This window comes from Catharus ustulatus, chromosome 7, assembly GCF_009819885.2.
Source record: "Catharus ustulatus isolate bCatUst1 chromosome 7, bCatUst1.pri.v2, whole genome shotgun sequence".
NCBI classification, from domain to species: Eukaryota; Metazoa; Chordata; class Aves; order Passeriformes; family Turdidae; genus Catharus; species Catharus ustulatus.
Genome location: NC_046227.1, coordinates 6,269,281 through 6,285,272, shown reverse-complemented (window position 1 = coordinate 6,285,272; position 15,992 = coordinate 6,269,281).

The window sequence follows — 15,992 nt, the reverse complement described above, 5'->3', positions numbered from 1 at the left end:
AGTAAAAGAGCTGTGATTTTTTCCTTTGTGTTGGTTATGAATGTGGTGTACTTCTGCATTCCTTGCACATGCAAATTCCTACTGAAGCCAAGAGAATTTCTAGGTGAGGAATATATTTGGATTGACCCCATAATTTAATCACAATGTTGAAGTGTGAGCGTTTCCCAAAGTAAGCTGTAAATCAATGTGGCACGAGAAAAGAAATGTAGTGAAAGCGTAGAGCCGTGATAGAGAATAGGGATGGGCAATCAGAGCAAAAACACTGTGACTTCAGCCACTGAGAGAAAATCTGAAATGTAGCTTCAATTGTACTGAATTAAAACTAAATCAACATGATCAACTAAATTGAAACTGAAATATGCTGTTAGAAACATTTCATAATTCCTTATTTTGTTCTGATCATTGAGAATGACAAATACATTTAAAAATCAAGCAGGCAGTCACGTAGATGTGATTTCTGTATGCAAATAACAGGGTAACAGCTTTGGAATGAGCAGAGCCATTATCAGGTGCATGTGATGCAAAACCATCACTAGGAAGAGGGCACAAAATCCAAGGGTGTTCTGCTCCTGTGCTTTGTGTTTGACAGATGGTCAGTGACCCAATTCAGCTCTGAAATGAGGCACTGAGCAGTAACACTGCACTCCCAGATTTGATGTTTTCTGCATGGAGTTACAACCAATGAAATCTTTGTTTCTGCCCTTGGTGGACACCAAAATTTCCTTGCATGGGGCATCTCAGTGAGTGCACAGCTCCTGTTTGCATCCTTGTAGCCAAACTTCAATTAAACATATTTTTAAGCTGGCATGCAACACACAAGTCTAGATTTGAGATTTTATGCTTTTCCAGATGAGACAAGACACAGTGCAAGGGCTCCACATTCAAGCTAATATTGTTATGAGCACATTTTTCAGGTGATGGGTAGAGTCTAGAAGTTGGCAGGGCCAGGGATGTTAATACACTGAACCCAAAGTGTCATCCAGTCTCTGAGGACTAGGATATGTGGAACTCCTAACACATGGGTGAATGTCCTTAGAGCTGATTCTCACTCTCTGAAAGCCAATAAACAGCAGGAAAGGGCTGATTGATTCTGTGTCATGCCTCTCTGTTGCCTTTTCAGAGATTCCTGACAGTCACAGGTTAAAATACACCCCCCAGTCTCCAGGCTTTGCTTTAATTTATTCTCTTCATTTTGGAAGGGTTTTGTTATTGTCCTTGTATGAAATGTACTTTCAGTCTTTTATATCCTGTGTGTTGTCTCCAACTTTTTGCAGGCTTCTTTATTAATGTTAAAAATTCCCAAAGCTTACTTCTCTGCCTGTGGTTTCCTGTGCTACCGATGTTCCAATTTGCACTTAAAAATAAGATAAAAACTTGCTGCTTTTCCTAATCAGAACAAAACAAAAAACTGTGAAGAAGGCTGCAAACATCAAAATACTTTTTTTTTTCCTTCTTTTTTGCTTAGATAGTTTGCAACCTTGATAAGATCAGAGAAATAAGCGTGGGAAGCTGTTGCCTGCGATACAGAACCATTAAACTATTCTCCTTGCAGAAAAAGCAGTGATCTCAACATCTCACATCTGTTCTTGTTGAACTTTAGAGCATGAAAGGAAATGAGATATTAAAGGGGAAAAAAAAAAAATCCCAAAAAACAAACCAACAGCTCAATGTGCTGCTGCAGTGGATTGCAGATTCTACAGTTTTCTTCCTGCTGTGAAATCACTTTCCATACTGGCTTGGAAATGATAACGGATGTAGCACTGCCCTAAATGTGTATTTAAGTACAAGGCAGGCATAAACTGCTGGGAAGATTGCCTGAAAAAATGCTTCCCCAAAGAAGTCACAGCTTCTTTATGGCCTGGTTACCCCTGGTTATACCAAGGACTACTGCTGACAAGTGGTGCCTGCAAAGGGAAATGTTTCCATATCCCTTCTTTTAAAGATTAATTCCATGTTGTGTCTACCTTCTTCCCTTGCTCTGTCAGAGTCTGTCGTTGACCTACCTAGAATATACTCCAGGAAATTATAAAAGAAATTTATTAATATTGCTTGATCTCTAGGGTGCAGGAAGGGGCCAGCAGGGTTCTCTGAGACATTTATTTAATCCCTGGCCTATTTTAGGGCATTGGGAGAAGGTCAGCACTGCCTCGATATTAAACAGTTAAACTCCAGACACTAAATATATTGACTTTTGCTTCTGAAGTTACTTGGCTGTGGAAGTCTAATTAATCCCCTAAAATAACAAAGATCTGCTGGACATATGGTCAGCTTCTCTGCAGATCTCACTATCAGAAGAGCATGGAAATAATCACCTTGAAATAATCTCCTTGAAAGAATACAGTAGGAACTCAACTGATTTTTAGGGTATCTAGGTGTAATTTTTGCATTGTCAAAAGTAATTTTGCAACTTTTTAAAGACAAAGTTTACTAGAGTGAAATTGGTGGCACATGGAGGGTAGGTTAAAAACTGTCATTTTGAAGTAATACTTATTGTTGATCCAAGACATTTTGTTTTCTCCTTCTTTTAGAGGGAGTTAAATGTAAAGAATCCTCACTGGCTTCTTAAAAGCATGGAAACATTTTTGAACACGACATTTGTAAATAAAACATCATTCAAAAATGACAGCCAAAATTATGCAACAGCATACCTCTGAACAGATAGGACGAGGTTTTAGAGAAAAATGGAGTTAGATCTTTTGGGGGATGGAAAAAAATCTGAGTTTAAAGCTTCCCTACAGTGTAACCTTCTGCAGGCTTCTGGGGGAAAAGAGCAGGAGCTTGAGATGCTAAAGGCAAACATAACTGAAATTCAAGAAAAAAGTTGAATATCTTTAGACAAATAATGTCATAAAAAGAATTCATTAAGATCGGCAGAAGGATGCATATTTATGGCTGCCAGTGAGCAGATCTGGGTCAAACAGAGGAACTAGGCTATGCATCAGTTTAATAGCAAGAAACTGAATTCATAAGTGGGAAAGGAGAGGGAGTGCAAGAGGGGAGGAACAAGTCCTAGCTTATTTTCACACAGAAAGACAAACTTAATGCCTCTTTCCTGTCTGGGTTGCAATAGATAAAAGCTGAGGAGAGCTGCCAGTTATCTGAATTGATACACGCTCGGCTGGAATAAAGAAGAGTTTTGTAATTTATTTTGTTGAGCTCTTTTCCAGTTGTTTGTAGCTGCCACATCTAATTGTGCTTCTGTAGTCCTTTAATTTGCATGAAAGAAGATAACATAATTGAAAAATTCAGGAGTAAGACAAGTTCAGATTACTAGCAGAAGCAACTTAATTTGTTATTCATTAAATGCTAATGAACCTGGCACCTATGTTTTATTTGTTTCACTCAGTTTGAAATTGGAAAGGTCTGGTAACACAGCTAAGTCTGTGATAAACAGAGATGTTAAATTAAACTGCTGTTTTTCCCTGATGTTCCACTAGAATAAGCAAGTTTGTAAAACTGGGAACTACAAACACGTGCGTGTGGTGAAGCATCCTCTAAAGGCAAACACAAAACTCTGAGGAAGTCATTCATATATTCAGATTCCTTTGAGAACTGGGGCTCAAATTTTTAGCCCCTCAGGGGCCAGTTTGACATATTTTCCATACAATAAAAATCGCACAATGATTTTGTCTTCAAATCCAGGGGCAGAGTTTGGTTTCTGCACCAGCCTGCAGTTGTGCTGCCATTACAGCTGGATCCAAGCACGTGGAGTATCCTTTAGCTGGCCCAGATGTTTTTGATAATAGTGCAGAAATGGCTAAAAAGAATTCCAGAGTTGTTCTCAGAAGTGCCAAAGGCATGCAGGAATCTGTGACTTATTTTCCCTTCAGCTGCTAAAATGAGTTTTGAGACAACAATTTTTGTTCAAATGTGTTATACTTCATTATTGTCTTTCATTTTGGCCTTAATGTCTTGGTCAGCTCTGTAAAGCTGCAGGAATGGTACTGAGCCTTAGGGGCTAAATTGCATGACTGACATGGTTAATTTATGTTATTGGGTTATTTATGGTATCTTTTACTGAACAAGGTAGTTAAACTCATTTTTAAAAAAATCTGAGGACAGTTTAATGTTGACTTCTTCTGAAAAGTTATTTTTATTTTGTGTAATCTTCTTCTATGGGACTTTCAAAGCATGTACAGCCCAAAAAGAAAATATATAATAGTTAAAGCACATTTCTGACTTCAAAATATTGAAAAATGTCCACAGATGCAGGTCCCCAGATCATCTTACCTATGCCATTTGTTCAAAAGACAATTCTTATTTCCGAATATGGCCTAGAAGGAATAAAATGCAGAATGAAGTAGTCTGAAAACATTCTAGTTTGATTCAAGATTAACAGTGTACATATGCTAAGCTGCATTTTTTTCCCCAAATTATAAGCTACATAAAGATAATATCGCCTTCTTATTCATTCCTCTCTGCTACAGAAAGTTAATTGTAAAACTAAACTAAATCTCTAAGCCAATCTGGCCAGCTGAAAATGGAAAAAAATTGATTAGTTCAATTTGAATTATGATTGATGCTGTGTTAAAATGGAAAAAAACAAACCCAACTTTCTTGTGATAAGTTATGGTGTTTGGATCTTTAAGAGATGGAAATTCTCCAGTCCTGGTTCTCTAACACAGAGATGTGAGATGTTTTTTCTAAAGCAAGCCCCTGTCTTTGAAGCCTGTTCTTCACACTGTGTGTCTCTTAAATCAGCTGAGTTTTCTCTGAAAGCACATCTCTTTTATCCCTTGCACTTCAGACCTGGCTGGTGCACTGTGTTTGTGCACACTTGCTTGCTACATGTTTTTATTTCTGCTGAAGGGAGATAATGACTCTGGTGGGGAAAAAGAGAACCTGTTGCTAAAATGAAATGAGGAAGGGGAAACTTATTGTGCTGAACCAAGGAAATTACTGGTATCTTTGCCCTTTCTTATAGTGTGGAGCAAAACCTGTACAGGAGCTTTTGTCAAGAGAAGAGCTCAGCGCTCCATCATGAGTTTCCCTGGATGTGACACCATAATGTTGTTTTTATAATTCCTTGCTAATTTTCTGACATGTTTTGGAGTAGCATCATTTTCTTCTGAAACCAACAGAGACTCTTCTCAGAGCACCCAGAAATTTATTTTTTTTTATCAGTGGTCTTCACTCTCCTGTGTTCAGAGCCTCCTTTCTCCTGAGGGCAGTGCTCATTGTGCTCAAATCATTATTTTAACATTAACATAAAGAAAGGTGATGACAATCACCCTTAAATGGGCATCTGGTACTCTCTGCTCTCCAACTGAACGGCAAAACTTTAGGATCATTTTGTGGAGCACTTTTGTTGGTATTTCTTTAGGATTATATTTTTTGGGCTCCTCGAAGCAGCAGACCCTGATTTTGTGCAGTTGTACAACCACAGATGCAACACATCTGCTCATACAGAAAAGTAGCATCTCAACAAAGCTTTTACATTAAACTAAGCATGTTATTTCTGCCAGTTGGTGTGCATTCTGTTCTGGTTTAGTGTCAAAATTAGGCCTCAAGATTCATCCAGGTTGTAATGGAATGGGTGCAATAAAATCTCTTGTAGGATTTTACAATGCATCTCAAGAAAAAACGATAGCACTAAATGCTAAAGGCCCAAATTACTTGTCTTTAGTAGATTATTTGGCTTTTCAGTCATTAGTTTAAAGGAATGGTAGGTGTAAAGGAAGATCACCTTTTCAGAGGCAGAAAAAGTTTCTGAGCTACTTCTCAAATAGTGAGCTATACAGTGAGATATTTTGAGATAAAAAATAAGGCCCAGCAGTCTTCCAGTTGTGTCCTGATTTAATAGTGCCACTCAAGAAGGATCCCCCATATCAGCTCAACTGCTACAGCTTATAAAAATAACTTCACCTTCTAGTCTGCTGCAAAGGAATTGCATCTCAGAACTGGCAGAACATTTGTTATGTGAATACCACCTGGTAGGCCAGTATCTGAAAATGTATCTAAACTGGATAAAATTTTAATCTCTCGTCTTGCAGTTGCAGTGATTCTTTCTTCTTGCAGATTGAGTTTTGTGAGTATTTGAATTAAGTATTTCAAATTGCAAGATCAGAAATCAGAAGCTAGACTTGTCCGAAATACTTGTCAGATAGAAAGCACTTTGAAGTAGATATAAAGTGCAAAGCAAAAATTATATCTTAGGAGTGACATGAGAAATACAAGATTTTTTTTAATGCTATAAATGAAAGGTATTTTAATTTTTTTTCAGGTTCTGAGTTTAAATAAAAAAATGCAAAATATTGTGGAAAATCTTGTATCTTCCTGGCTCTCTCTTTTTTTTTGGTGTCACTAAACTAAAACCATGATGTTACATTTTCAACCAAGTCTTTCTGAAATGTACTTCTTACACTGATGACAGTAAATAGCAGCGTAAAACTATTTAGTAATTGAAATATATATAGGTAATATAATATCAGTATATTAAACTGAATAAATTAATTGAAGGAAATATGCATGCTTGGTAAATAGAGAAAATATGACATTATTTTCAGAATACAATATCAAAATTGCATTATTGCAATTATTCACTGGAATTACAGAAATTGAAATAATCTAGTTTTCTGTTTTGAAAATTCTTTTGATTAGCCTAGTGGTATGGAAGCCTTCAATTCTCTGTGTGAAAATTTGATTAATTCAAATTGACAGACAGGTTTATCAGCAGCTGTCAGCTCAGAGTGTCTGTCAATGACTGAGAAAGAAAAGCAAGCAAATGCTTCAGGTAATATATTATTATACCACTGCACAACTGTTTCATTAACAAAAATCTAGACAATTAGTACTTGATTATGAGTGGCCATGAAAAGACTGATTGAAAGTGTGATGGTAATGAACCTTAGTATTAAAATTTGTTTGTGTTGCATCTTTTGTCCATTTTTCTGATCTTCTATCTCCAATGATGACTTTGAAAATTAAAGAAATTATAAAGATTTTTGGCATTACCATCTATGCAGGAAAAAAAATAGTGTTCATCTCAAATCAGACAGCTCTCATTTACCAACTTAGAGCTTAGAAGTATCTTCTTCTTTAGTTAATGTGGTCTCACAGCCACTGCTCTGTTCAGTTCCTCTGTCCTCATAGGTAGGTGAGCACCTGCTATGTGAATGAATTCCAGGAAAAGTAATTTCCAAGTGAGGAAGAGAATTTAAGATTCTACATGAAAAGGGAGTAATGAACACAATTACTTCCTCAGGAGAATCAATCACACAGAGCTTTCAAATCATCTCTTTTATCCAATAAACCCACATTTTTAACAAGTTAATTACAGCTCCAGTCTCAATCTTAGATGGATAAGCCACTGATGAGCTGATGTTCCTGTACAGCATCAGTAAGGAGCAGGTCTTTGCTGATGGAGTTCCATGTCACTTTTAATATGGAATTCTCTAAGCAAAACAAGGAAATGTTCAGTTCTTTGGAAAGCACATCTGTTGGATTGCTTACATTCACCTCTTGTGACTGGGAGAGTTCTCTTGGTGCTGCTGGATTTATGCCATGGAAGAAAACCCCCTCCCACGGCCTTTACTCTTGTCTGAGCAACATGAAAAGGACTGAAAACAAAGAACTTGGTCAGCACATCTCCCTGAAGTGCTGCTACTTCTCTCTGGGGGATCCGTTTGCTCATTTTCCCCAAAAATGCAAGTCACTCCCAAAGGAGGCATGGCTTTTATGAGCAAGATAAAGATGACATCAGAAATAGCTGGTTTGGGGTTTTTACTGTGGCTAAGATCACAGCCTGCAGACCACATGTAGCCATGTGAAGTAAAACTGAACTTTTTATGTACATTCAGATGAATGAGCAGTGTCTGTTCCATCTGCAAAGAGGGAAATGCAGCAATCCCCTGAACTCCTCAGGTGGTGACTAAACTAAACCCTGATGGAGTGGCAGTCCTGGTGCTTTGCAACAGTGTACACTGTGACCTCTGTGTTATTTAAACGTGCCTGCTACAATTCCTGTTTTTGTCCTAGCAGCTTTTTGGTCTGTGGTGGCAGCTCCTCGAGTGACCTTGCTTGCTCTTTTGGCTGCCCACCCTGCTGGCTGCTGTGCTGTTTGTAGCAAAGCTGCAGTGCTGGTGACAGATTTCTAGCACAGATTTCTAGTGTGCTGCTTTGGCTTTCTGGGTATCTCTCCCTTTCATTCTCTCTGATTCAGAAAGGTTGAGGGGAGCACTGAATACTTCAGCTCTGCTAATGCTTCACAAAGCACGGATTAGAAGTTATTTTTATCATACAGGAATGTAGAACATTTTCTCCTTTTAGGTAAGGAGGTTTCACATGGTGTTTTGAAATGAAAGGCTTTTCTTAACCTGCAAGATCTCAATCATTAAACACAACCAAAGTCATATCTGCAGAATGTGAAAAGAGAACATTTTAATAGAACATCTACTCACTAAGCTAAGGCAGAATAAAACCAGCAATAGCTTGTTGCAGTATGAGTGTAAGTTCTAATGAAACTGGTATGTGCATATGTAACAGAATAATGTATGGATTCCTCAGATAAACCTCTTCCCCATGCACATTTATTGAACTAAAACTCTTGTCTCTGTTAATACAGGGAGAAATACAATAAAGCTGAGCAGACCCTGAACTATGCAGGACTTCTCCAAATAATCAGCAGGTGTAACATGGAAGAAAAAGCAGAGCAGGACTCAGTCCTCCTTCTCCTTTGGTACTGATGACTCCAGCTCCAGGGTCAGCAGTGAGGCACATTTGTAAGTTTGAGAGGTTTTTCTAGTTTTGCTCCTGGAAAGAATATGTTAATTTTTTTTCTTCTTTTTTTTTCTGCTACATATAGAGCCAAAGCAGGAATTGGGTTAAAATGGCCAATAGTTAATAGGCTTGAGGCAGGTATGCATGTGTGTGTACATGTGCACTGGGATAGAAGCAGGTCTCTGTGCCTGTCTGAAGTGCAAATAGATATGTGTGGTGCTTTGTATGCTCTGCTTGCCATTCAGAATTAGTCAGAAGTAGAAATTAATTTTATTAATTTCCTCAGACACAAAGACTGGCTGCCAGGATCTGAGGATGTGCCTGTGAAATAACATGTGGACATCTAAGTACTCTAGTGTGAACTTCACCTCAGGTGTGGCCTTCAGAAACACTTCAAAACGGATACACAAGAGCACTCTGGATTATAAAATTGTAATCATCCTTGTTTCAGACAGCACTAAAGACTGAAATTTTAGGCAGTCCTTTGAGGAAGAAAAAAAATATAAGAAACTCAAAGGTCAAATAATTCAATTACTTTTATATATATATTTCTATTTCAAGGAAATTTTCCTTACATGTCTTTTTCTTGCTTAGTTATATTTTACCAAAAGAATGTGCAGACCCAATATCATTATGTAGAATCCTTCATTAGCTGTAGAAGTTCAAGAGCCTGGTGTCAAAAAGCTGGAGTTTCTTGCAAGAGAGTTCTTTTTACATAATGACTTCCCTACCTAACAAACCTTGAACCATTTAGCATTGGAAGCATTCTCATTTTTCAGATAACAAAAATTCATCTGCAGTATTTTCTCCATAGCTGTGTAATGAGGCTTGTAGAAACATGTCACACAGAAATAGAATGAATAAATCAAATTGTATGGAAAAAAAAAACCCTCAAGGATCTGACTGTAGAAATGACAAGGAACAGGGAGCTCTGCAGCTCTGTTGATTGTCACTTGAAGCACTTTTTTTTTTCTCTGCTCCTTGGGAGAAAGTTTCAGGGTAAATACTCTTTTGCCATTGTATTGCCAGGGCAGGTTAGGGATTCTGAGAAGAGATGCTTGGAAATGTCCAAAGTTTATGTGGAGAGGTATATTGCAGGAAGGATGGAGGTTGGCTTTCCTGAGGCTTTACCTAGTTTATAGATGATTGTTTTGCATCTTGCAAAATGCTTTATAAATTAAAAAAAAAAAAAAAAAAAAAAGCTTATAATAGACCTCCAGGGTAAAGAATGCACCTTGTGAAGTTTGTGAGTGCTGGGTGACTCCTCCCCAGGAGGGGGGAGAGGGATTAAAGTGTATTGATTTGTGTTTTATCTTTGGTGCAGAGAGTTTGCCAGGACAAATGGCAGTGATGAAGGATCAACCTTTGTTTCCAGCAGCTGTCCACAATCACTCTCTCTGTTTTTAATGAGTATGAGCTGAAATACAAATGTCAAGCAATTCCTCCACTCTATCAGAAGGGCTGGGACAAGTGGGGGGTAGAGGGATGCTTCCATATGCCCATGTAAAATTGAGTAATAAAAAACTGCACCTAATCTTTTGGTAGCTACAATTAGGATTTGCATGGTTACAATTATCATTAATGCTTTAGTATTGTCTTGCCACTGAAAACTTTGATCTTATAGATGAGGTGGCATTCTATGGGGGCTACAAGAAAATTTTCCTGCTGTTACAGCCAGTGGGAACAAAGAAAATCAACCCAAGGCACATCAATACATATGTTCTGCCTCTAGAAAACAAACTCAGGGCTTTTTTCTGGTTTAGATGCTCAAATAATTTAAAATTGGATATACAATTGTATTTATAGTAAAATACAGATAATTTTTCACAACTTAACCTTTTGGTCATATTTCATTTGGCCTTTTTGCTTTTATGTAAGCTCTGAAGCTCATTTGACAATAGAATATCAGGGCTTGTGCAGAATTATGTGGTTTTATGCACATGCCACTATCTGTATTTTAATGTGTTCATTTTCTGAGTAGTAAACCCAGCATTTCATATCCATAAATTTTAAACTGAAAAAAAAAATAGTGCAATACTTTCTGTTAAACTTCAGTTAATAAAAGGTACAAATGGAAAGTTGGTGCTCCAGACGTAACAATTGCTGGAAACTTGCTTTATTAAGCAAGATTCTTTATGGAAAATTGGAAAATTGCAAATGGAGATTTTTTTTTTTCTTAAGAGATGAACACTGAAAAAACTCCTAACAATTCAAGTGACTAATCAATGCCTACAGTGCAAAAGCATTTCACTTATTCTGAGTTAGTCAGTTTGAACTTTTCATACTGCTTACTTAACAAGGAACTTTTTATAGTTCCTCTAGCAAATGAAGAAGTTTATACCATCTGTGACACAAATCATGAAGAATCATAAGTGAATAGTGAGGGCAACATTTCTGTTAGTTATTTGATAGGTGGCAAATAGAGTTGTTTTATCTTGGAGTCAGAAAAGAAATTATATATTTCATATGATACCTGCACTAAATCTATCAATGGAAATAGAGAACACCATGTTAAGAATGGAACATTATTTCTGTGTTGATTGTACACTGAGATTAGGTTTTTAAAACTTTTAATTGGAGACCAGAATTGGGATTTTGGTGGGGAGGAAGTGTTTGGGTTTGTTTTTTGGGGTGTGGGGGTTTTTTTGGTTGGTGTTTTTTTACCCAATTTGCTTTGTTTTTACTTCTAGTAATGCAAGTTTAACATTCACATTCTGTGTGTTTGGTACTAGCTTAAAAACTTCTACATCTTTGTGCTTTTCAGGCCTCATTTGTTTTGTTTAACAGCAGCACATGGATTGTCCCTCCCTGGTGTTTACATAGAAAGTTTATTTTCCTTTTTCCTTTCTCCTTCCTTCGAATAAACCATCTCATCCCACTGTTCACAGTCCTTATTTTCACTTACAGTTTTCATTTCAGTGTAAATCAAAGTGTCCCAAAATAGTTTAACAGGCTCTCTGGGTAGCACTGCCAGACACACAAGCAAAAGGAAAATCTGTGATTTTTTGTGACTTGATAATATTAAAGACTTAAGGACCTTAGAAGATATATAGAAAAAATAAAGAATTCAGGCTTTAAGGCTTAAAATGACTATGAATATCTACAAATCTACTGTTGATGAAGCATAAACTACCACTTCTCTCTTTTGCCCTTTTAGTTTTTTTTATCTACTTTTGGTAACAAATGGTTTAAAAATAATAATGTTCTAAAGAAGTGCTTCATGTTCTTTTTTTAAAATTAGCTTGGACATTGAGGAGTTCCAAAACGTGTCTCTAATGTTCTTCCTATAAAGCAGTTTAATAAGATGTCACAATAAACATGCAAAATTAGATTTATTTTATCAAGAGGCAAAAATAACCTCATTACACAGAAAGCTTCAACAAACTCAAGCTTGCCTAATATACAATCCAGTAGTTTAATTTGTAACCTGATTATTGCTCTTAACAGAATTCATTAGTACCTCAGAGTCCTATAAGTTGTTTGAATGATACTTGTTATAATTAGTATTTAGTCTTTAATACTGTTCAGAGTTCCCCAAACCTTCAAAATACCTCTTGTAATGGCTTTTCAAAAAAAATTTGCCAGCTGTGCAAACTTCACTGCCACAAGGATACAGGGAGGCTTCACTGATTAAATGACCATTTGTATTCTCCTGCAGTAAAAGATGGGAATACAGTGTCTGAACAGTGGTGCTTCCTCTCATTCCCAGGTAGGTATTATTCCTGGATCCATATTTATGTCATTTAACTAATCTATGGTGGGCTGCTTTGGGCTGGGATAGGCTTGATTTTGTTCATCATTTCCAGTGCAAAGCCAAGCCCCAGCCCCACACTGTACTGTGAACAAAATGAGCTTTGTCTCAGCCAAACCCAGCACATGTGGACTTGGGCTGATTATCCCCAGGGAATGGCTCTGGGGCACAAATTCTGGTTCCTGGCTGAATCCCAGGGAGTGGAGATGTTCAGCTCTGGGGAAAAGAAGGTAGCAGGTGTGTACTCACCCAGGTGAGCCATTCAGGTGTGATTTGTGTTACTGATGTTCAGCACTGGAGTTTTAAAATTCCAGAACTCAAGTCCAACTCTTGATATTTGTGATTTGCTCAGCATGGAAGTTTGGGCTTAAAAAATCGGATCCTTGTTTAGAAACAGAGAATGAGCAAGCTCCCAATGGTGCCACTGCTGCTCTGCAGCTTTGACTTGAGTGGTTCCCTGCATTCCTGCTTGCTCTGCTCACTTAGAACTGCCCATCAGCCCAGCATTATCCCTTTGCCTCTGCTGTCTTTTGAAAGTTTGAACTTAAAATATGAGATCTAAACTACTGTCTCTGTTTCTTTGTTTAGAAACAGAGAATGAGCAAGCTCCCAATGGTGCCACTACTGCTCTGCTCTTGCAGCTTCGAACTGAGTGGCTCCCTGCATTCCTGCTTGTTCAGAGCTGCCCATCAGCCCAGCATTATCCCTTTGCCTCTGCTGCCTGACTGGACTGATGGTGCCCTTGAGCTGCTGAGAGCCTTGCTGCCCCTGGGTTTGATTGATTGGGATGGGGCAGCACTGCTTCCCTGCAGGGCTTGAGTTTCATGAGTTCGGTGTTGTCACAAGTGGTGTGGCTGTTTCAGAAGTACCAGCAACTCGATGCTTGCTGCAAGTGGTGCCCTCATGGGAGTTGTGAAAACTCATAAGGAAAGTGCTGTGTGGGCAACAGAGTTGTCTTCTCCAAAGCAAGATGAAGGGGCAAAATCTGAGAGGATGCCATGCATGATGGGCTCATCCATCTGCTGGTCACTTATATTTCAGAGAAATATCCCAAGAAATCTGCTTTCCCTCATAAAAGATGTTTCCTTGTTGGCACAGCACAGATGTAGGAAGTGTTTTTTACAACTAGAGGACTTAGGGACACAACTTTTAGCTGGTGTGAAATTGAGAGCAAGGAGCAGGTGCCAAATTCTCTCGTTCCAGTGGGGATTCTCATCCAGTAAGTCTAGTGTTAGACATGAAAACCATGGAACTCTTCTTTTTCTTGCTGCACAAAGCCCATTAAAACTTTCATTTAGAAGAAAATGGCACTTTAAATTATTTTGGTTTTAACGATAAAGGATTAGGGAATACAATTTGAAATTTACAAATCCAAGTGTATTTTCAGATTTCACAATGAGATGTTTTACTTGTGCACGAACACAAAACCACAAGGCTCACCTCATAATTCAGGTATTGAGACCTCCAAGCCTCTGACGATCAGACAGACAAAATAAATCTTTCAGCATAGTTTGAAATAACCACAACTAATTAGAAAATTCTCATAAGTTCTATGTGTTATTAGACCTTTACAGTAGTTTATCCCAAATTAGAGCTGACTCAGTGTTTCACTGAGCACATGGAATAAACTCTTACTTTCAGGTTCAGCACAACTCTTCAGCCTGCTGCTTTTGTTTCCCTTTGCATGGACAGAGGTAGTTTGAAAGGCAAACACAGCACTCAACATCAGCTTTGCTCAGCAGGGAACTGAACTTGGACTTCAGCTCTTTCTTAGACTGTCTTAAAGTGGATCCTGTAGAATGCAGGGTTGCTTGTCCTTCCATTTAGGAAAATTCTCATTTTCAGTGGCGTGCAGGAAGCCTGATAGGAGCAGGAACGTGCTGCAGTTAATTTGTATGATTTGATATACAGGTTTTCATGAGGTTCAGACAAGCTGCAGGAGGTCAGGCTGCATTGGTGAGAATCAGTGTACTTGAGCTGATAAGATGAGCAGTAACATTTCTCCACAGCGCACCAAAGAGGATGCTATCAGTGCAGCACTGCCATTATAGCAGCTTGAGTGCTCACTGCTGCTGAGGGGTTTTTTTTCCCCTTACCTCTCTTATTCCCAGGATGACAGCAGCAGCCACATTCAAAAGCTCTTATCTGCAGTCTGCAGATGGGGAAGAGAAGCGTGCGGTATGCTAAGGGTGAAATTTTCAACAGAGATTAGGAAGTTACTTAGGTGCCTAACTCCTGTTTTCAGGAGTGATACAGGGCCTTTTTAAAGCAGCTGTTCTGTTCACAAGAAACTAATCTACTTAGTTACTGCAGGAAACATGCAGCTTTATATTAATCACACAACAAAGAGGATGAAGGGAAAGTTCCACAGAGCGGGCAGGAAACAAGAGACAGGGAAGAAAGCAGCTCTATCCCTTATCTCTTTGGGCAACTGGCTGACTCCCTGTTGACCCCTGTCTCATTCCTAGTTTGTGAAGAAAAATATATTCATGAGGATTTTTTTTTTTTTAATTTCAGATGGCAAGAGCTGCTTTCTTTTGCATTACCTTTTACTCTCTGGGTCTTTCAGTTCTGCAGCTTCTCCCAGTGTCTGGTGTTGCAAGAAGGCTGAAATCCTCCTGACTTCCTTCAGAACATTAGTAAAAGTAAGGGACTCTTGAACTCCGTGTCACTTCATAAGCAAACTCTGTCCTGGTGTTTCCTTGGAGTTCAAACATTAGTGTAACGCTCTTTGAATAACAAGGATCCACTTTCCCCCAGAATGATACAGTCTGCTGGAGAGGGAGGATAGCTCATGAAACAGCTGCTGCAGGTCAGGTTCTTTTGGCTTAACTCTTTCTTTGGAGTGATAAACACAAACTGATTTTGAAAAGTTTATTTTACAATTCTTTCACCATCTTGGCTTAAGATTAAATCTGAATGAGTTCTTGTCATCCTTTCCAGTCAAAACTGGTGAAGGGCTGCTCTTGTCAGAGCTCATGGAGTTAGACATCATCTAAAAAGGGAATTGACTTTTCCTGAGTGTTTGTAACTATTTATTTGCCTCACTCTTAAAAAATCTGGGATCTGGATGGAACAGGGATGTTTGATAATATTTTGTTCCATTATTTCAGGGGAGCTTTAGAGTTTGGGTATTACTTGTGGCTGAGCCTCCAGAAAAGCTTACAGTAATTTCACGATTATAAGCCGCACCATTTTGACTAAAATTTTGGTCCGAACCCGGAGTGCGGCTTATAATCAGGTGCGGCTTATATATGGACAAAGAACGAAAAGTTGCTGTTTTAGTTTGGAGGACAGGTGTCTGCTGAGAAAGGCAGGAGTTTCTCTTTGAAATGGAGAATGCAAACCCCCTCTCTCCAAATTATTATAATTTTGAAATCAAGGGGCTTTCAGGCAAAAATATGGGAATTAGGAATAACAGTTCTTTTCTAGGGAAATTAAAATAGAAATACAGTACTACAAAGAAACAAACTCCAAACCCTGACACAGTCAGAGTACAACCTGACACCCCGTCAGGCAGGGT